The sequence below is a fragment of the Natator depressus genome, chromosome 1, assembly GCF_965152275.1.
Source record: "Natator depressus isolate rNatDep1 chromosome 1, rNatDep2.hap1, whole genome shotgun sequence".
Lineage (NCBI taxonomy): Eukaryota > Metazoa > Chordata > Testudines > Cheloniidae > Natator > Natator depressus.
The window spans coordinates 251771251-251793810 of NC_134234.1; the positions used below are offsets into that span (position 1 = coordinate 251771251).

General features: G+C 43.2%; 2 protein-coding genes across 2 annotated transcripts in view; one reads left to right on the forward strand and one right to left on the reverse strand.

Moving 5' to 3' along the window:
• Window positions 1–22560, reverse strand: part of SYN3 (synapsin III) — a 280530-nt gene that overhangs the window by 122078 nt on the left and 135892 nt on the right. The window lies entirely within an intron of this gene.
• TIMP3 (TIMP metallopeptidase inhibitor 3) overlaps window positions 1–22560 on the forward strand; it is a 47300-nt gene that overhangs the window by 1120 nt on the left and 23620 nt on the right. The window lies entirely within an intron of this gene.

Sequence of the window (22560 nt, forward strand, 5' to 3'; positions counted from 1 at the left end):
ACCTCCTGCCAAGCAAATAATAAAACTTAACAACAATAAAAGTCAGGACAATTTCTCCCAAGCTAGGGACCTGCCCTTGGCAACTTGGAATGATGTAATTCACACCAATTAGTGACAACAGAACACATGGGCTCTGTACAGTCATAACTTTTGTGAAGAGTCAGGGAGGTGTGTAACAAGTTTCCCAAGGATTTTCCACAGTATGCTCTGATCCTTGCAGGGCTTTTGTGTGTGTGTTTTCTGACATAAAATAACTAGTTGAAATAGCGTGACACTAGGGACAGGAAAACTACAATATATAGGATTTTAAAAAAAACTTTGAAAGCAAAACCACATTTTCACTGGGGCCTTCCTAATGTTCTCCTGCTCCAATCTTTGGCATCTGAGTGGTATTCATAAATGAGGGGTGGGGGAGAATAAGTGGGTGGCTCAAGGCAATGGGATAATGGAGACTCACTCTAGTTACCTGGTTTGCATATGGCCCAGGTTGGTATTAAATGACCAAATATGGTTGCTGTTTGATGCTGTTCCATGGCCTACTGTATAATAAATGAGTGAGTGGTCTCTGTCTAGTTCCTAGTATACAGATGTCCGCATAACAATGGGCACAAGCTGTCAGCCTAGGTGTCAATCTTTGCAGAGAGGGGAAGGGTTGAATAGACATGGTGACTGAAGTCCTACCTTTGCCCCTAGAGGTTGTCTCTGTCGCTCAGGGTTGAGAGACACACAAGTGGTTTGGGGCAGCGTGCATTGCTGATACCAGTACTGTGACTCCTCTGTAGACAGACTGAGGAAACAGACTGTGAAGCAGTTAACTTGGCAGCTTCTATGAAAAATAAATTAAATAGGGGCAAAAATATACTAACTTTTCAGTGCAATGTTGACTTGATTCACTAACATGGAATCACATCAGTAGCATTTTAAATTAGTTGAACCTGCTGACAAAAAGTTTCCCTCTCTTGTCTTAACCCTCTATAAAAACCTGCAGAGATGCCTAATTATTTGTGTCTAGTTTCTATAGTGCATTTGCTCCTGAAAGGCAAGAAAAACATTACATAAATGTTCAAAGGCCTGGGAAAGGTAAAATTTGCTTTTAGTCCTGATAGCCTGGAAAACATTATGAAGAGTTTTAAAGCTGAGGAACCTTCCAGGAAGCCATACTATTGAAAGTTCACTTGAAGGTTTTTATTGCGGACACTTTCTTTACTTTGCACTAGCTGTAAGTGTGTCAGCTGAGAGGCAGCTGCCAAGGAGATTTTTGCCTTTTCTGAAAACAATGGTGTTTGAGAAGCCAATGTGGCAGCATCTGTTGCTGGAGCTTCCACATGTGCCTTTCATGTGCTGAAATCATAGAATATCAGGGTTGGAAGGGCCCTCAGGAGGTCATCTAGTCCACCCCCCCTGCTCAAAGCAGGACCAATCTCCAGTTTTTGCCCCAGATCCCTAAATGGCCCCCTTAAGGATTGAACTTACAACCCTGGGTTTAGCAGGCCAATGCTCAAACCACTGAGCTATTCCTCCCCCCAAATCTATGAGAATTCAGGTATCTGCTACTCCCTTTTAATGCTTTGACTAAGGAATTAAATGCATCCTGTTAATTACACTTTCTGATAACTTATATCTTCTCTAGAAACACAAGACATTAAAAGTAGGACAAGCAGTGAAGCCCTGTGTAGCATGCCCTCCAGAATAGCCCTGTACAGATCACATTGTTTGCAAGATTTCTCTGATTGGTGGCTGATTTCTCTGATTTCTGACTGAGTTCAATGTCAAGTTGCTGATCTCATTTTATTCTTGAGTGACATGCTATTATTCATTATGGCTCATAATTTTTGCCTTGCCTTGGTCTGAGATATCAAGTGTGGGTATAACAGGGATTGCGCTCTTGGGACTTGCAAGGGGGCGCATAAATACAAAGGGGGAGGAAGCAAAAGGGAAAAAGAGTTCCCACATATTATGAGGTTACTATGGATTGATCTTAACCAAACTTGTCATTTTTGTGATTGGCCTGAAGAAGTCGAGCTAGGTCTATGAAGCTCCAAAATCTCCCTTAAGCAGTATCCCTGCCTGGCTGTCTTCCGCCAGCATTGCCATTCTTTTCATTAGCTGAAAGGACAAGAGGTATATCCAGACTTCTGGCCATTGAGGAGTTAACTGTCTCCATGGAAACTGATGGCAGTGTACTAGTGCAGTGTTTAGACAGACTAAACTACATGCCAGGTTATAAAACACATTGTGGGGAAGAAAGGGACTTGGCAGCAAGTTTTTATCAGCTCTTGAAACTCCTGACAAAATACCAGCTCCAAAGGGAGGAATCAGTGCAGTAAGGGCTGGGAATCAAGACAGGGCTGGAAGAACAGAGCTGTTAAAACAGCTCCTTCAAGAATGCAAGATATTAACTAGCTAGGTGATAACCTGGCAAGTGTTTGTTACCTTCCAAAAACATGCCAGCATAGTGTGGCTTCTGAAGGGGCAGAAAGCTTCTGCTCTGGAAATGTAATGCAAGTGCTTGTTGTTGGAATTCAGTAGGTAGGGCTTAGGGACCATCTTTCATTTAGTCTGTCCTGCCCTAATGGGGGATATGGCACTAGAATTTCATTTTGAATTACCGTGGGCTCAGCTCTGTGGCAGGGTTCCAACCCTGGAATCTTCTGCAGCCTTTTAACCAACTTTTCAGAAACAGATGCTCAAGCAAACCCAGTGAGAGGGTAGTTTTTTAAACAGACATTCTTTCAATACCAAAATCAGAGGTTGTGGTTTCGGGAGGAAGCCTAGACTCTATACACAGCCATACTTTTGAAAAACAGTACTGCTAATCAGGAGACATGGCTGTCACTTGGGGCCTCTTCACTCACCCTGGACATGCCAGAGTGACAAATGGAGTCACAGTAAGTAATGAGATAGAGGGGTGCTTGCGTCTTGTTGCTCAAATTAGGGGAGGGACGAGGCAGAATCTCTGAGATTGATCCCCAGCCAAACTGGTGCTTTAACTCCTGGTTTTCTTTCTTTTTAACTGAATTGTGACTTCCTGTATAAGAGCCAGGATGGATAGCTCTAGAGTTGACCAAGTGGCAAACTCAGTGCAAACTGTTAAGGTTTGCTAAAGGAACTTCGCCTCCTTTGCTTTCCAAGAATGTGAATTTTTTTTATTGTTATTTTTGTTGCTGGGCCTTTGGAGGGAACAAAGACCACAGGCACTTTGTCCCCTTTTGTCAAAGCTGTGACAATTCTAGCTGGATGTGGCTGACATGAAAGGGGCTTGTTTGTACTCTTCTTTCTGCGGGAGCAGCAGGAACTTTTCAGATTGGCTGCTGAATGTTGCATTCCTGCAGATTTGGAAAGAAGCAAAAAAGGAACTACTTTTTTGTTGTATTTGTGTTTTTTGTTATTGGTTATTTAGGGCCCAATAATGCAGGAGTAGAGTGTATTTAGCATTTGTAGAATCTGGCCTGGAATATGTCACTCCTCCAAATGGTTTTGTCCCAAAAGTGTTATGGAAATTATTGTCCCCAAGAAGTGATGCAGAACATTTAATAATGCAATTCTGAAGGGTTTCCTTAGTATCTGGTTACTACTGCACATGCTTACTCCAGATTTCCTGCAGGAAGTAACCCCACAAAGACCTCTGCACCAGCAGAGAGCCAGATGTTCTAGCCCACAGTCCCAGAGTTCCTTACTTTAAGCAGAAATATCTTCCTTTCAGTGTTTCCCACCTGCTCTTGAGAACCCTCCACCTGGCAGTTGTTTCTGGGAAAAAATAGGGAGGCAAGAGTGTAATTATGTACAGCAATGTGCTGTGCTAGGAGAAAACGTTTGCCTTTCACTTTGCAAACTTTTTCATCTACCAACAGAGGGGTGTTTGTGTAACTTTAAATTCAGTAAATCTGGCTAATTCCGTCAATAGTTTTCTGCAGCACAAAAAAATAAGGGAATTGTTATTTATTATTCTTATTAAACTCCATTAGTGCTCTTGATACTTTGCAAGACACAAAGACTGTCCCTCACCTGAAGAGTCTCCTAGGTAATGCTCCTGAATCCAATAATGTGGAGCCATGCAAGAGTGCAGAATCTTACTGAAGTCAAAAGTATGCTTTCCAAAAACTCTTAAAGGCCAGTAATGCCGAGAGGAGACCTTTCTACAGGTTGGTTTTAGATAGCAAGCAGGGATATGCACATGATGCCTTCCAGCTTGGAACCCAACTGAGCTGAGAGGTGTAATGTCAGTCCTCTAATAATGTCCAGAGAGTACGCTGAAGTTTACTTTTAATGACAAGATCTCCTGCTTCGACTGAGGAGGCTTCTTTCTCTGGTGTGCTGCATATCGCTCCAGAGTTCCAGGGTCCAGTTCTCCTCTTCCATGCCATGTTGTAAACGGGGAGTGCCTCTGCTGATGTCCGTGGAGTGGATCAGTTTTATACTGGTGTAAGTGACAGGAGAATCAGGCCTTCATGCTGAAATCAGTGAAGTAGAAACAGCTGTTCTCAAACTTTAAGACCTACTGTAGCTCACCTAAAACTCTGTATGCTACCTTGTAACTAACCAGTTCAGCGACAATGGATTCTTATTATGACACTAGACTTTAAACCAATCCACCTACTGGCTGATTGTGGCCTGTGTGCCAGCAGTGGTACATGTACCACAGTGTGAGAACCACCGAAGTAGAACAAATGTCAAGGTAGTACATATGCCACAATATTAAAAAATAAAAACATGAAGCTGTTTTCTCTCCATGTGCATTCGCAGCAGAATTCATCAAAGCAGCAAAATAAATTTGGACCTGCTGCAGGTCTTCTTATTCTCTACTCATTAGGCTTTGCTGGTATAGTTAGTGTGAGCTACACTGGTCATTTTAAATTTGCACTTTAAGTGCAGGGCTTATTAGTAACAGTGAGATAAATAAAGTCTTGATATAGCTTGGCTCTGTCTGACATTGGTGTGCTCTTCCATTTGAGTTTAAAAAAAGTGTACTGTGGTGGTAGGAAGTAGCTGTGCTGAGTCACAGAGATGTATTGCTCTAGGCAGTTACTAAAGAGCGTACATTTCAATGAGGGATTCAAAGCCACTTCCAAAACCTTCAATGGAGCTAGTCCGTTTTCCCATCTATTAATCAAAGTGCTTGCAGTTCCCATTCAAGGCGGGTGAAACAATTAATGAACAAAAACAACCAATCTGTAGACAGAGCATTTTATCAAATAGTTTGCACATGCAAAAAATCAGTGCAGACTCAGTGGCTTTTGCCAGCTCTGGTTTAGAAACATATTCTGCTCTGGAAATGAGTGGCTACCAGTAAAATATCTAGGTCAAAAATACGAGTTATATCTTAAACACCAGGAGCTGAATTTATTGCTGTGGTGATGCTGAACTCAGCAGAGGGGCCTGGATAGAGAAAGAAAGTAGCTTTGTGTTTTCCTTACTCTGGGGTTCCCAGAGGGACAGTTTACGAATATCTAAGGTGTAGGAGTGCTTAGTCATACCTGCCCACCGTCCCACGAATGCCCCCTGCAGTCGAGCTCCCTCAAGGGGCAGTGTGGGACTGACAACACCTGCTACGCTCCTGCCAGGGTCTCCTCTTATAACCAGAAGAATTCACCAGCGGACAGATTGAGCTGTTTTATGGCCATTTTATGTTGGCATAAAGTGGCCATTGGGAAGTGATGAATTTGCCCCCATATTAGCAGCTTAGCACACCTGGGAGGTATTTCTAAAACCGAAATAGCCACATAATTTTGAGGTGCAGAGCAATAGCCACAAAGAGTGGGCCTATAGTTCAACATGTAGAATAATATGATCAGTCTCAAATTTGGGGGAGAGGAAGTTGGCAATATCTGTGGCCATAGACAGACCTAGACTTATGCACTGTAGGAAAGTGCTGTTCTTAAACATCTGACTTAAGGAGCACATGAAAAACACCAGTGGCCTCTGCTGACTCAGCTGCAGCTGTTAACTTGCCAGCAGTGGGCCAGATTCTATTCATAGCCCAGAGTTAATCTGGATTCACACTGGTATAAGTGAGAGCAGAATTTGGTCCACTCTACTGAGACCTGTGCTGACTTCATCCATTATGCAGGTGCACAGAAAAAAGGCAGTACCCAAAAGGCAGCCATGATGACTTCTGCTCCTTGGAACTCATGGGACAAATGCAGATCTCATGTAATCAAGTGCAACAAAATTGACTTAAGTGGAGTTTCACCCTCTTATGCCAGGTCTGAATTTGGTCCAGAAGGTGGGGTTGACATGTTTGTTCTATGGAGGAGAGATCAAAGCAATAAAAAAAGGGTTGGGCCAACTTAATGGCTACTGTAAGCAGCTGCAGTGCCATTCGCGTCAGTGGCGTTGTGCCAGCTTGTACCAGAGATGGATTTGGCTTATGTTTTGAGGTTTCTAAGAGGACTGTCACAAACACTGGAGCGTGTTTAAAATTGTGACTAAAAAGCCATTAACTTTCCCTGTAAAGTGAAGTGGCTCCCTTGAGCTCCCAGAGTGAAGATTTAGTGCACTAACTGACAGTGTCTAATAACATAAAAATGCAAGTAGTTTTACACAACCGTGATGATTTTATTTATTCAATATTTCTGCCAACCAGAAGAGATTCCTGGACACTCTTGGAAATGAGAGAGAAGTCTCTTGAGTTCTGTGCTGGTAAAATAAATGTTGACCATGAATAATCCAAATTCCTGGTGGTGTTTACACAAGAAATTTTCAAAGGGCAACTTCAGCCCCTGGAAAAAGTGTGCAGACAGTTAAATGGAAATTAAATAGCACAGAGAAGCTGATTCAAAAATTATCAACTAAACCCAGCAAAGATCTGGATTAATACACACTGTGCATTGAACTTGATCTTGCCTTTCCAAGGCCTTGTCTGCATGAGAGAGCTCAATGAATTGTAATGTCCCTCAGGGAACTGGAATGCACCTTGCGTCCGTGGACACAAGTGCTTCAGTTGAGTGACAGGGAAGCTACAATCAATTGAAATCACCCTGGTAAGTTGAAGGAGTAAAGCCTCTATTGCCTGTGTGCCAGTGTGGATACAACATGCTGCCATAGTCCAGGCATTCAATTCCAACACCGATCATCTTTGGCATTGTCGGGGGGAACACAACAGGGGGCAAAGATTATATTCTCAGCAGGCAGTCCACAGCTGGCTTGCTGGTTTAGGAGCTGCAAAATGGGAGCAGTAGGGTGCATTTCAGAGGGGACCACAGCTGCGAGTGGATTTCTGGGGAGGGATATTGTGGCAGGAGGGATTTCTGTGGATGAATACATTGCTGAAGAAGGCCTGTTAGGACTACATAAGAAGGGTCACCAGCTGTGAGAGAAGACAGCCATCCCACTAGAACTGGTACCCCACTAGTCAGCCCTAGTGTGGATTCAAGGTCAAACCTTTCACTGATTCAGGGTGGGTAATATGGACAAACTCAATAGGTGGTGGACTGACCAGTGCAAAATAATTCATTGCTATGCCACAGATTGATCTCTCTAGTGCAGACAAGGACTAAGTGGTAAGCTGGCAAGCTTGCCCGTATAGAGGCACATTTTGATCCCTTTGCCCCTGCTATGCCCACTGTGGGTAAGAGAGAGGGCTGGATCTCTATCTAGTTCCTATGTATCCGCCTCATATCTCTTCATAATTGGCAGTCTCAGTTTAGGACTTGGAATATCAGAGCTCTGTGTGGCCTGAGATTGCACAGTGCCTACCTCTATTATCATATCTGGGTTCTAGCCAGTGCTGTCCTTCCATCTCTTTGAGCATTAAGTTCATCCAAATAATCCTTTAAGAAATGCCTGGGGAGGGAAAGAACTTAATTCTGTTTTTCCAGCTGGATCATGGGGAAAGAAACATACCATTTGAAAGTAGTGCTGACTGAATGGTAGGTGCACTGGAACTAACGTGCTGTTTAAAAGTATTCAAGGGATAAAACATTGCATCCAGGAAATAGTGGAACGAGTGCAACAAGTAGAAATCTCCTTGCCCAGCAGGCTTCTGGATGTGGATCCTGGTCAAAAATGTTAATTCTAGATAATGCTTTTCTTTAATAACCAGTTCACTGTAAAGCAATCTGTGAAGGGGTCTCTCATTACTCCTTTCATTCTTATTAGTCCTTAAGAACATAAGAATGGCCATACTGGGTCAGACCAAAGGTTCATCTAGCCCAGTATCCTATCTTCTAACAGTGGCTAATGCCAGATGCTTCAGAGGGAATGAACAGAATAGGGCAATTATTGAGTTATCCATTCGATGTCTTCCACAACCAGCTTCTGGCAGTCAGAAGCTAGGGACACCCAGAGCATGGGGTTGCATCCCTGACTATCTTGGCTAATAACCATTGATGGACCTATCCTCCATGAACTTCTCTAATTCTTTTTTGAACCGAGTTGTACTTTTGGCCTTCACAACATCTCCTGTAATGTTGGAGGTTGACTGGGTTTTGTGTGAAGAAGAACTTCCTTTTGTTTGTGTTAAATCTGCTACTTATTAATTTCATTGGGTGACCCCTGGTTCTTGTGTTAGGTGGAAGAGTAAATAACACTCTTCCCTATTCACCCTCTCCACACCATTCATGATTTTATAGACCTCTGTCATATCCCCCCATCATCTCTTTTCAAAGCTGAAAAGTTCCAGTCTTTTTAATCTCTGATCATATGGAAGCTGTTCCATACCCTTAATCATTTTTGTTGCCCTTCTCTGCACCTTTTCCAATCTGAATATATCTTTTTTGAGATGAGGGGATCAGAACTCCACACGTTATTCAAGATATGGGCATACCATGGGATTTATATAGTGGCATTATGATATTTATTGTCTTACTATCTATCCCTTTTCTAATGGATCCTAACATTCTGTTAGCTTTTTTGACCAGTGCTGAACATTGAGTGGATGTTTTCAGAGAACTAGCCACAGTGACTACAAGATCTCTTTCTTGAGTGGTAACAGCAAATTTAGACCCCATCATTTGATATATATATAGTTGGGATTATGTTTTCTGATGTGCATTACTTTGCATTTATCAACACTGAATTTCATCTGCCATTTTGTTACCCAGCCACCCAGTTTTGTGAGATCCGTTTGCAACTCTTTGCAGTCTACTTTGGACTTAACTGTCTTGAGATAGTAAGGAGTTTGAAACCAGATTATTTTGGGGAGAAAAAAAGAGAGCAGCATGCCCCAGCCCACTCCTTTTTTATTCTTTCCCCCACCACTGAAAGGCTCAATTTTCTAATACCTTGTACACTCCCTTTGCGCAAGTGTAAATTACCACAATAAGGTGCAACTGCACAAACGTACCCTGTTGTTACATCCCTTTCTCTGGCTATGCCAAAAATCCTACAGTATCGTATAGGACAGAGGGGTGTCTCCCTTCTCCAAATGCCTCAGGGTCCTGCTGGCTCCGAGTGGAGGACCTGAACTTTGACTCCCACACATTGCCCTGTGGTTTGACTGCTGGGACAGCCACATCTGTTTCTCTTTACCAGTTCATCCCCTGCCATTGGATGTAGTTGTAGTGTTGCCTGCTGGGGAGAGGCTGTTGGCATTATCCATGTTAATTCTGAATAAAAGAGCACTGGAGCAGCTGTTCTGAAATCAAATACAATCCCCCATGTATAATGAATGACATGAGCTTTGGAAACTAACAAGAATCCCACCCCATTGATGTAGATTTAATCTTTGGGCTTGTCTGACTTGCTGGGTCTGGTATAACTAGCATAGTTTTCCCTCTACTTGGCAGATTTCAGTGATAGCCTTTAAATGGTTAAAACAGCAGGGAGAAGCAGACTGACCTGTGGCAGGACAGGAAAACCATGGGATGGGGAAAAAAAACTTACACCTGACTTTGAAAGAGAGGAAGTGACTGGGGTTTTGAAAGACAGCAGGTAGAGGGCTAGAGAGCCAGCGGATATCTGGGTTAAACCAAGCATTTCCTGTGACATTTCTCCTTAACTCTACCTTCCCCCCAAGGAATGAATTCCAGGCAGGTGGTGTGGCTTAGCCCTTTATACCCTTTCCAAGCTCCCATCCCAATTTCCTACTTCCTGCCTTCTCTTCTGACACTGCTATAAATACCCTCTCTGCCTGCCAGAGGCCTGGAGATATGCACATTTCAGATTAAAGGGGACTAAATTGACAGGATAAAAGAGCCTCTAGGCCAGGTCTTGTGAACTGTGAGGTCACTGGATCCCCTGCTTTAAATTTCCATGCAGAAGGTGACAGAATGGAGAGAATTCTGTGAGACTGATGTGGCCTCTCTATTCATTGTACTTGCCTTTGGACCTGCTCCTGGGTAAACAACCTTCTTGAATAAATGAGTAATAATAAAGAGCATGCCTTGTGGGCTTGGCTAAAAGCTGGTTAAACCACATGGGGGCAGGGGAAGGCAGGGGGCTCAGGAAGAAAGGAGAAAGGATAGTCAAGGGCCACACTGCCTGGAAAAGTACAAGAGCTGTGGTAATGATAACTTTTAGTCAGGGTAATGAAGAAAAGCAGCCCAAGGGAAGAGGAAATAAGTAGGTGGTCCCTTAGGGCTGCTGTTTGGGCAAAAGGTCTCCAGAGCTGTGCTTGTGCTTCCCATCTCACTTACCAGGGCTTCCTCTATCCTTGACTTTGTCTGAGGGGTCAAGAACAGAGGAAGCCCTGGTATGTGAGATGGGAAGGGAGCTGCAGCCAGTGTAAGGTCTGGAGTGATAAGCAGGTGCTCTGCTTGGGCCTGCAGCTGGGGTCTGGACTCTTGCATGTTGAAATAGCTGGGGAATCCACAGGGTAGGGAGGGAAAGACACAGAACTCTCGTAACCACCAAAGACAGAGTGTTAATTTAAAATCTCAAAGGCCAAATCACAAACCAACAGCAATGTGGAAAGTCAGAGGCAGCTGTACCTGTTTTAGAGCCGTTGCCGTGCAGAAGGTTGCTGAATTTAAGGAAAGGACTACTTTTTTAAACTCCGTATTTTACTGTTGTAAACTTAAAGTACAGCACCAGTTTTTGTTTGTTTTTTGAGGAGATGGGGGATTAAGGTCTTCCTAGGGTATTTCCTGGGTGAATTAAGATAAAAAGGAGATTTTATTTGATCTCTTTACCTCTTTTATTTCCATGTTTCTAACCAAGTAGGTGGTTATCTTGATCAGGAGGAGGGGAATGGGTAAGACAACCTAATAACTTATTAATAATAAGGCTTTTTCTTTCTTTAAGTTCTGTAGCAGTTTGAAGAGGTAGGTGAGACCACGATGTTACATTTTATGGCAGACCTGTGAGTTGCTAGGGAACAAGGCTCTGGAACAACTTCTGTGCCTCAGTTTCATTATCTGTAAAATGGGAATAGTATTTGCTTCCCTTACAAGGCAAATTCATTAATGCTTGTAAAGCACACTGACATCTTCAACTAGAAGGCACTCGAGAAGGGGTCATGTGGGAAAAAATAGTATCTGATAATGTAACTAAAGATATACCAATTTATATGAACAAGGGGCAGAACTTAGGTAATATGGGCAACTTTAATGCAGGCATTTCCTAACTTCCGAGTGCTTGAATTGGCAATCTTGATAGTATTCTGTTAAGGTAGCGGGGTTTTTTTTAATGGAATATTATAAACCAGAATAGAAGCTAGACTAGCTTCTATTAACAAATGATAAACCATATCAGTATAATAATACCACTTACAACTTCAGCTTAACAAACACAGACGAATATAGGAAATACCAGATAGGATCAGATAAATGGTCACACACACAGTTTTTGTTGAAGTTTCCCAGAGGACTGTGGTCTGCTCTTTCTTTTAGACTATAAGGCTCTTGGGAGAGGGATAGTGTGTTTATTAATATTTAGTTCAGTTCTGAGAATTCTGTTGGTGCTTATCAAATAATTACAGAACTGTTGGACCAGAGCCATAAACCCCATGATTATGGATTCATAGAACGTGCTGAATTAGGTTGAGCAAGAGCCTACCAAAGTGGCATTGCATGCTGAATGTTTCAGTTGCATGATTAACAGCTCCTGAGACACAAGCTCCTCTACCTCCTGGGATGTACCTGACTGCACCATGGCAGATGAATGGCTCATTGGGATATTACAAGTTCTTCAAGGTTTTTCCACCCCTAGCTGTAAAGTCATTAGATTATCGCTCCCAGTGTTATGAAAACTTGCGGATGCCTTTCTAGGGCAGGTGGCTTGATAGGGCTGGGGTGAAAAATCAAACCACCTAATCTCAACCTATATGCAAGTAGGGAAGTGTATTCCAGACAGAGCTATATCTGTCTTTATGGACTAGGGCCCAGCTCCTCAGAAGTATTTCGGCTCCTAACTTCCATTGAAATCAGTAGAAGTTCAGAGCCTATATACTTTTGAGGGTCTGAGCCTAGGTTCTACTTGGTTACAGAGCTTGCCCATACTAAAAGACTGCTCTTTTCTGCACGTTGGAAGGCAAATGGCACAACAAGCTGTGTAGCAGCCCTTATTAGCCAGTTCTCACCCCTTCAATCCATCCTGTTTCATGACCCAGTTGAAACGCAGTAGTACAGCAGGTACCAGCCAAAGCCTGTGTGCTTATCTTGCTGATGTCGGAAAGTGTTCAAATCAATAAGTTCCTTCCTGTGTTTGCTCTCTCCACTGACATTGATTTCCTCCAGCACTGATGTATGTTAGGAGTGGTACGGCTGGGGGAAGCATAGGCTCTCTCCTTTCTTCATCCCTCAGTAACTGCCCAGGGACATTTTCCTGTTTGTCTTTTGTGAAGTCTGGCAGTTTGGGGCCACTGACGCAAGCTTTGTTCTCTCTACCATTCAGAGCTCTTCTCTAATCTTGGCATCAGCAATACATACATCCTGACCTAGGCTGGCTATGTCATGGACGGACAGGGTAGTAAACAGGAAGGGATCACATGGGTGGTGGTGGGGTTGGGGATACCTGATAGGACCATATCCTTGTACAGGATAAAAATCCATTCTTCAACCCTTAATAAAGTCAATACCTAACAGGATTTGGTGGTGTCTCCAGACACTGAACGCAGGGAACTGCAGTGCTCTCATAGTATGAAAATCAAACCAGATCTCTACATTCCTGGGGCTATTTGTCCTGGCAAAGAACAGACGCTTAAACGAAAACATGCATTCATGAGCTGCATGCATTGCACCTGCCTCTGGCACAGCAAGAGTGAGTGTGTGTGTGTGTGTGTGTATTTCTACTTCAGTAAAGAGGAACTCTATTTTGGTGTGATCCCCCTATAAGGCAGCCCTCACTCCCATTTTGGCTTTAAAATTGAAAAACAGTAACTGCATTTGGCAGGAAAAGGACAATGTCAGTCTCCTTATTATAGAAACAGTAATTCTTCCGTAGTGCTTTACATTTTCAAAGGGCTTTGTAAACATTAACCAATTCTCACCATGCTTACCATGAAGGAGGGAAATCTTACTTCCTTTTGGTGCATCTTCACAGAACTCTAATAACAGAGTTACCGAGCATTGCAGCATTTAGGAAATCATAATCTGTAATGGAGACTATTTTTGTGAACTGCTTTATGTGTGGGGGTTTTTTTTGGCCCACATTCTAGACTGATGTTTGTCCTAGACTCATATCCCCTGTGACTCTTGGGTTTCAGAGACTTTTATAGATAAGGTGGATTTTTAAATTATGTGAATATTCTTTTCTTTTCTTTTCTTTTCTTTTCTTTTCTTTTCTTTTCTTTTCTTTTCTTTTCTTTTCTTTTTGCTAATGTGCTTTGCATTTCCTTCTGGGTGTAATCATAGTGTGCAACGTTAACCCCTTTTTGGAAACTGAGGTACAGTTTATCTGCTACTGATGCACTGCATGACTTTAGGCCTTGTCTACACTTACCGGGGTTCGATGCGCGGCGATCGATGCATTGGCGGTCGCTCTCCCGTCAACTCCTGTACTCCACCTGAACAAGAAGTGCAAGGGGAGTCAACGGGAGAGCATCTCCGGTTGACATTGCATAGTGTGGTCCCCACGGTAAGTAGATCTAGTACGTCGACTTCAGCTATGTTATTCACGTAGCTGAAGTTGCATAACTTAGATCGATCTCCCCCCATAGTGTAGACAAGGCCTAAAGTCATCTAGTGCATCAGTAGCAGAGCCAGGATTAGAACTTGACCCACCAGACTCTGGCTTACTTTAGAGAAATAGACCGTGCTGCTTATCTGAGGTATGAAGTGTAAAATTAACTAGTTCCAAAGGGGGCGTACAAACACTAGTTAGAGTGAATACCCTTAGCTCCTTGTCCTACTCGCAGCCCCTCAATGGTTCAGCAGTCATGACCCTGAGAAACTTCCCCTGAGGCAATGGAAAGTGCTCAGCGCTGGACTGCCAAGAATCCTAGGTTGGATGTTTGCCTCATGTGCATGTGCCTTAATGTCACAGCTCAGTGACGACCCGGGTGACTTCTTGAACTGGTGATGACAACAGTGTCTGTCTCGCTGTCTGTTCACAGTGTTAATTAACCCAAAGCTGGTTTCCCTCTTAGGCTGTGAACGAGATGCGAAAACAACCAGAAGACTTTTCCCGTGCCCTTAGAGTGTCCAAGCATCACAGCCATGACCCCCGGCTAAGTAGGACTGAAAGAACTGCTGCACAGTGGCCCACATGCCTTTTTTAAAAAAACTGGTTCATTAAAATTCCGCCTTCCCCTGCCCCCTACTTGTAATAAGTCTTTGGAGTGAGGCCACTTAGGGGACACCGCTGCAGAGTAACCTTCCCTGTTTTCTTCGGGAAGGTTAGAGGCAGCTGCTGTTGCCCCATGTCTTGAGATTCCACCACTACTTACTTGGGGCTGATCCCACTCCAGTTAAAGTTAATGGAAAGATCTCTGTTGACTTCATTGGAGTTTGATTGGGCCCTTTACCACCTCCAGTAAAGCAGAACTCTCTCTCTTTCAAGATCTTGGGATTGGTTATGCCGCAAAAAGAGAGTGGGAAGAAATTTGTCACAGAGCTGACTTGCTTACAACCTCAGTGATGCACTAAATTAAAGGATTAGTGTTTCATTCTGATTGACACTTTAGTTCAAATCCTACTTGGATCACAAGGGGCAAGGAGTTTGGTAATCTCAGGGTAGTCCTTACCTATAAAAGCCACTAGCTGTCTGATATTCAAAGATGCTGGGCACCTGCAAATCCCACTGATTTAAATATGACTTGTGGGTTCTCATCAACAATGAAAAATCAGGGGAAAAAAGTGGGCCTGATTCTCTTTTTCAGTGTTGTTTGAAGAACAAAATGTTCCGAAAAAGTCAATTCAGAAATGTCAAAATGAAATGTTTCAAAATGTGGATTTGAAATGAAGAGTTAATGTGAAACAAACATTAATTTCAAACCACCATTTACACTTCAAATGACATTTTATGTGGAAACGCAGATGCAAAATGCAAATTCTCGTTTCAGTTTTCTCAATGGACAATCAAAAAAATTTCCAGAAAAAGATTCTTTTCCTTAGAAAATTTGGACAAAATCACATTTTCTAAGAGAATGAATTTTGTCAGGAAACTCTTCTACTAGTCTTACTTTTTAGGGTCTAACAAGAATAGCCTCCTGTTCTGGAAGCCAGCTAACTCTGAACATATTACCTGCTGTCTCGCACTTCATGAGAAATTCCAGAATGCTGTCCCCCTGAGATTTATAGCTTAGTCTGTCTGAATGCTGAGAATCTTGTATAATACATATATCCATCCCAAAACATCCTCATTTGTTTCTAGTCCTTGGAAATGGGCACTTCACCTTGGTTTTGCTTCATTAGTGAACAAACAACTGTCTCTGTGCTGACGCCAGTGGACTGAGACGAGGTATTTCCTCATATGTTTCCATTAGCTCTCTCTTTCAATGTTTAAGCTTCTTGTCACCTGTGAACCAGGTGCAATCTGTACTGAGGCGATGAAACCCTGGCTCTGGGAGGAGGTTTGTGTTCATTATTTTGCCCAAATGGTCTTGTTGTGTCATGCCTCGGAAGACTTGGACAAGAAGGAAACAGTCAGGCTTGGTCTGCTCCCTACAAATTATTACCCTGGCCTGTAAACATTCAGAAACACAGTGCCCAGAAAGTTAATGGGCCTTACAACATGCAACCTCAGCCACTGAGTTTCAGTAATAGCTACTGCTGCACTGATTTACCATGTGTGTTAAGGGGATGAGTAAGGGACATAGGCAGCTGGTACTAGAAGGTAGATTCTTCTCGACAAAGTTAGAGCCCAGTGGAAGTTTATGTCAAGAGTTACTCAAAGAGCTTGTCAATTTCTTTAGCATAGGTGTCCTTTTTGACTGGTAGGCAGGTCACTGTGAGCAAATCTCAGCTGGATCCGTTTGGCCTGAGGAGGGAGGTTTTGTATGAAGAGATAGATTGACCACATGGATTGGGAAGAAAATCCTGTGGTTTAGACTTGGATTTCTAAAGAGCTATTGCGTATAGCAAGTCAATACAGGTGGGTTCTACTTACAGTTGATGCTTGCTGTGCTCACTGATGTTATACAAGTGTAGCAAAGAACCCTCTCAACAGTACTGTGTACAAGAATACCACAATAGTGGCAAATAACTTACAGAAATACATTCTTATAAAAGCTAGTTGAAATTTTCACAGATTTGAAATTTTGATTAAATATTTGCATGAAAAATCACAAACAAAAGAGCTTCAGTTTCTCTATTGAGGATGTATTTCTAAAGGTTTGAAAATATTGGTAATGGCCTCTTTGGCCAGTCCTTCCTCAGGACTTTCAGTATTGTATCTCTCATCAGAACCTGTTTACAAAGCAAAGCTGCTGCATCCCTGCCTATCTTCATCCCCTTTGCTTCAGTAATTTTCTAGTCTGAAAGTCCTGTGTCCAAAGCCAGAGTGGGCAATATTTCTCTCTACTACATAAACAGCTGAATTGCTGGCAAATAACAAGGGGTGGGCAAATCTTCTTAGAGACACTTCATGTGTTTTGATTAACTCTGTCATGGACATCCCAGTCCCACTTTCCATTTCACACCTTTTCAAGGACAAACAGATACTGAAACCCTTCAGCCATATAATGCCACGCTATTGATTTAAAATTAAGTAATTGCAGTAGAACTCCAATTATCACAAAACCCGAAGGGATACCAGAAACCTTTGGATACCTGTGGGAGTTGGCCAGGAAGCTGTTAGGTCTGCACTGATGGTCCCCTATCCCTGAACTTCTTTGAAGCCTGCAGGCTGTCTGGCTGAGCTAGAGACGGCAGCCAAGATCTGTGCTCCAAGGGTTGAGCCAATGCCCACTAATTCTGTGGAAGGACTCCCACTGACTTCAGTGGACACTTGATCAGGCTCTAAGGTCACTGTATATACATCTGAAGGTGGCAGTCAGACTTCAGCACAAAGAGACTTGTGTGCAATGCAGTCTCAGGGAAAGTATCTGACATTCAGATAAGCTGAGATTTTTCGACAATCATGGACTGGCTAACTGAGGTTTGTCTATTGACACATTAATAAATAATATACCAAATTAATAGATTTCTCAAAGCTCACCATCGATGTGAAGTGTGTCATGGACACAATTATATTATTATTTAAATTTATAGATACCCTGCTTCCTCCACCACATAACTGCCAGCACTTGAATAGCTCACAGCAAAATATGATAGGTAAAAGACACAGGCTTCTCCCAAGAAGGCACGTCTGCATACAATTTCAGCTTCCCTAAAAAAGCAGGCCTGATACTAGGTTATTCTCAGGTCCAGTGCAAATATGAAAAGCAGAATAGCACATGTAGTTTGGGACCTGGTTAAATATATATGTCCCTTTTGGCTTGGACAGCTGCTTAGTCTATCAGCTTAAGCAGGTTTTCTAATGCAGGAAGGAATTTGTAGGCCCACCCAGTACCCTTGAAATCTATATATGTTTCCAAACAGCTCTTACACTCTAGCTCCTACGTGCAAAAATGTGTGTAAAACATGTGATCAATAGAGGCCCATCTCATCACAAAATGCTGGCACCTGTCCCAGTTGGGCAAGATGCTTGAGAAAGGAGAGTCCTCTTACATGTCAGTGAATAAGTAGCGTTCAAAGCATGGAGCTTTCGACCCTCCCTTTTTGTAAAGTCTTATTGGTCATTAGGGCTGCCCTAATTCTTCTGTCCAACAGAAACTTTTTCCGAGACGTTCCCAAGCCAGACTTTCCCTTCCTTCTTGTACATGTTGTTGGCCCATTTAGATTTCAGCACCCAGTATATTTGGAGATTGCACTGTAAATTCAAGGGACGTAGGAAAAGGGCAGACTTTGCTCAGGAATTTTTTTATTAGCTGTTCGAAAAATGTAATTAAAGGTGTGCAGGTGTATTTGCTCACACCACATATCCCAGAAAGGAGGTGAAGTAACTATGAACAAGCTCCTGCCAGTTTCTTCACCTCATGTAGATTCGCCTTTCCCATCCACAGGTTTAATTTCTCAGTATTAAGAGCAAGACATGAACAGCATCCTCCATGTTAGAGGCCTGAGATTCCAGGATCTGTGTGAATGTGGCACTGCAGCAGAGCAGGAGGTAAAATTGTCATGGCTCCTACACAGATATCTGCGAGCATCCTCTACATACCTATCTAGACACGCCCCAGAAAATAGGTGATAGGGGCTTCTCTACCCTGCTTGTGCTGAAAGCCAGACACCGATTGCAAGATAATGGCTTACTCGTTCACATCCTCTATGGTAAATAGCAAGGGGGCCAGTTGCCAGCAGAACAGCTGATTCAGTTTGGCTCAGCATTATCTAAGAGACTGTGCTTCAAATGTGCAGTGTGAGCTGGTGCTCATTTTTGGGTCTTGGGGACTAATTCTGCTCCCCTTACTCAGGTTCAATAATACCGCAAATAGTCCCAGTGATTTCAAGGGCGTAAGTACCTAAGGGTGAGTTAGGATGGTGGAATGGGGCCCATTTTGGTTTCAGGTCCTCCAGATTATTGCCCTGTCTTTTAGCTGCTGTGCCAGTCTTTCAGGAAATTCAGCCTCCAGGCAGTGGTCACCAGAGATACAAAATCAGTTTCACCCATAACTTTTTACTAAAATAATGAACAAAAACATGGTTTTCTCCTTACAAAGGCTGTTCCCCAAATTGCACTTCATTAGAAAATTCATCTTTCTTTATAAGCTCCAATTTGCTTTCCACATTACTGCTCACTTGATGGCTGGGGAAACGATCAATGCCAGATGCACATTCCAGCCAGGCAATAAATGTTTCTGCTGCAATCAGCCCTGCACACCAGCTCCTCGTTTCATTAAAACCACACATGGTTTCAGTTTGCCCCTAAAAGGTCTCACCACGGCTCTGCCATACTCCCCAAATTGAACACTTAGACCCATGGCTCCCTCCTAACCATTCAGAAGAGCTGTGAGAAAGGACAGCCTGTCTGTCAAAGACTAACTTCTCAACTTCGGCATGTGCTGCCCTATGCTCCACCCACCCTTGCTTCCAGAATTGGGGGAGGAGTTAATAAACCTTAAATTTAGAACCCATGTGGCCCAAAGGCAAGTTGTGGAGGTGCCTCCAGAGGAAGCCCTGCTGGACCAATTTTGAGTCACACACTAGTTATTTTTACGCATGACTGTAAATTGACCCTGGAAATGCTTTTTTATGTTGTTTTTGCCAATCCACCTTCCAACATCACTAGCCTCCACTGAAAGCAAATCTTCCCTCTTTGGCAATTGTCAGCCAAACAAGATGAGTGAATAGGCACTCTGCTGAGTTCATCCTTTGGAGAGGTGAGGGCACCTTACCACTCTGTTCCAAAGGCGCTCCCTTCCATGCACCCCATTTTCATTCCTTGCTTTTAACTCTCTGGCTTGCCCCACCCCACTGAGCTTTAACGCAAAGCAGCCTAGTCCACAAATTGTTTTAGGTGAAAATGTGCCTCCCGCAACCCCCCTCCCGTTACGTTCTCCCCTGCAAAAAAGCTAGATGGAAGAGGTGCCTTCAGTGCTTCCCTTTGTTAAGGGCCTCTCCAAGCTGTAGGCACACTTACCCTGCAGCCTACATGCCAATCTGGTTAAATCTATGGCCAGCCTAGAATGCTTTGCTCACACGAGCTGGGAATCTAAACTAATGACGTGTGTGGAATTCTTACGGTTCAAACAACTGCTTCATGTGCCATTTCCAATGAGAGTCTCCATCCTGCCTGACCTCTCCTGAGCTAAGAACAGTTGGGTAGATGTAAGAGTGGGTAACAATGGACCTCGCATGTTTTCCCAGGGCTTTTTTTTCTTCCTTTGGCTTTGCTGTGTGTGTTCTGCAAGGTGTTTCCTGCAAATTTCCCTGACCAGTCTTTTGGCATAAAGCAAGCCATCTATGTAAAGCGCTTTAAAGATTCAAGTTACAAATAATTACAAATATTTCTTTCTTTTTTTAAAAAAAAAAAGTAGCTCTGGGTCATGGGAAGCACAAGAGTGAAGATGGATGTTAGGAATTAGGCAGAGAGGACTATTATGGGGAATTTAGGAATTTTTAAATTGTTTATGGGGACCTGAACAGTATGTCTAGATCAGAAGCTGGTCAGTGTTTTCCAACAAAGTTCTCTCCTCTTTCTCCATTCCCACTGCTAATGTTTCAAAGTGTAGAGGCCCATGTGGGATCCAGTGTGAGATACAGCACGAGGGATGTAAAACTGTTACTAGTGCTGGAAGCTTAAAAATGGTGTCCTACTAATTTAATAAATAACATTTTCTACACTCAGACTTCCACATTTCCAATACAAACAGCTAATTGTATATATGAGGCCATCAGATGTCATGTGGCATCTGTGATGAGGGACAATTGGGCCTCCTACGTGCTATCACACAACACAAATAATATACTCTTCCATTCATTAAGCTGGATGGGGGACCCCAACACAACCACGTTTACTCCAGTTGCTGTTTGCAACTTTGCTTCTTAAATTCTTGTCCCCTGGTCCTGCTTTATAACTAGTTGAAGCCACATGGTGCCTGGAGCTATTATAGTCTCTCTGGAAAGAGATGCATTGCCCTATTCTCTTCCTCTTCCTCATTGTAGGAAGCCAGGACATTATAGCCCATTGGAACAAATGAACTTTAGCAGAGGGAAAATTTGCTGAATAAAAGGACATGACAAACCTGGTTAATATTTAGCAGTAAGAGATCTGAACTAGCCCTGGCCAACTGCAGTCGATAGCAAACAAATGCAGGCCCCCATATGAAGCCATTTAATTGGGTACCCCCCGACCCACCAGAGATACAGTGCATGACTGTCTCTCTTTCAAGCTACCTCAAACAGCCGTGACATATGCCAGATGGGGCTAGGAATTAAAGCCACAGGGTGGGGACCATAGAGAATGTGTTAGATCTGGCTGGAAGACGGGGATGGGGTGTGGGACAGGATGGACTTTTTTTTAATTGTTCTTCTTTCCCCCATCAAACTTGCATGTTTAGTCAAAATTTTCCATCCGGCTCTAGAAGGATGTGTCCAGGAGTGGTGTCTGCATTTGTCTTTGGGCAGACTCAAGTCTTCCTCAGAGATCTCTGTCACCATGAAGCAACTTTTGCCCCACACCTGGTGACATTACGACAAGTGGCAAATATCTCACTCATTCCAACCTGAAGGATGGAATCCCTCTGAGTCAGACACCCTCTTCTGTCTATAGGTTTGGCAGCAATATCTGGTCCAGTGCCTCAGTTAATACAGTTCACGTGTCTAATCCAGTAGTTCTCAACTTTTGTACTGGTGACCCCTTTCACACAGCAAGCCTCTGAGTGTGACCTCCCCCCCTTTTTAAATTAAAACACTTAAAAAAATTTAACACTATTATAAATGCTGAAGGTGAAGTGGTGTTTGGGATGGAGGCTGCAGCTCGTGAACCCCCACATAATAAGGTTACGACTCCCAGTTTGAGAAGCCCCAGTCTAATCTGTGGAGTTCCAGCCAGTTTGCTAAACTACTGTAAGTCATAAACTGCAATGCTTGCATTGCATCCATCTGACTTAAGTCTACAGCAGGAGCACACCTTAGGTTTACAGCAAGGCATAAAGTGTTCACACAAATGCCATACCTCTGTCCTGTACTATTACTCTTCTGTAACACCTGAACTGGTGAATGGGAGACATGGCATTAACAGAGATGGAGTCACGACAGCTAGTTACAAAATATAATCTCTTCTCCATGCTCAGTGAATGAAAGTGCAATGTCCATTCTAATCGTTACAAGAAAGTCCGATATTTTCAAAAGTGACTGGTGATTTTGGGTGCCTCACATGAGATGCCAGATTTTTCAGACGGCAGGTGCTCAGCACTGTGAGTGCTTCAGCCACTTTTCATGATATGTGTGGTCGAAGGGGCAAGAGATCAACATTTAGGTCTCCCATTCCCTGGCAGCACTGTGGAGGCAGTGTGCTTCTTCTCCATGCCTCCCCACCTCCCCTCTTTATGGTGCTGTGTAGCAGCTCTTCTGGCAGTGGCTAGTTCCAGGGGAACAGGAAGCCTGGGTTGATGAACTGTAGTGGCTTTGGTTGGAAGGGATAGGTAAAAAAGGAGTTTCCTTCTCCAGTATTTTCTCATGCCTGCCACTTCACCCTCCCCCCTAAACATACAAATGTGTGAAGAACCCTCTAGTTTTAATT